Here is a 549-nt window from a genome sequence, read left to right on the forward strand (position 1 = left end):
TGTAACGAATTAACATCAGAACACAATAATCGATTTGCAGTTCGTTGTAACGGTTTTTCTTCATTACGGTTGTTTTTCAGAAAAAGCAATTTAATTGTTATATTTGTGATCGCTGCGTTCGGTAGATGTTTCTTTCAAAGGGTCACTACTTTTGGTATTTCTAAATACCGTTTAGTTTTAGAGCTACGTACTTTCTATATATAGCAAAGGCTCATTCAGTTACTTTGAAACCTTTACAGTAAGCTAAATACTGGAGCTTTATTGTGTAATGACTGAACACGAGATTTTACCATTTGAAAGAATTGGCAGCCAGAAACAAGTACTAGCAAGGGGTAATTTAGGGTCAGGGAGTTAATCCCCAATGTAGGCCCTTTTATCAAGGTAATCCTTAGATATCAAGTTATTTTTAGATTATTTCCGGTTTTGGAAATCTCAGGAGGGTTTGGAAATAACAATCAGCCACAAGATCACATGATCATGTGATGCAGATTTTGCTCACAGCATAGCCACGTATGTTTATTCTCAAATTGAAAGCTTCATGTCTCAAAT

Source organism: Orbicella faveolata, unplaced genomic scaffold (genome assembly GCF_042242905.1).
Source record: "Orbicella faveolata isolate gen_17 unplaced genomic scaffold, um_ofav_v1 contig_25, whole genome shotgun sequence".
NCBI classification, from domain to species: Eukaryota; Metazoa; Cnidaria; class Anthozoa; order Scleractinia; family Merulinidae; genus Orbicella; species Orbicella faveolata.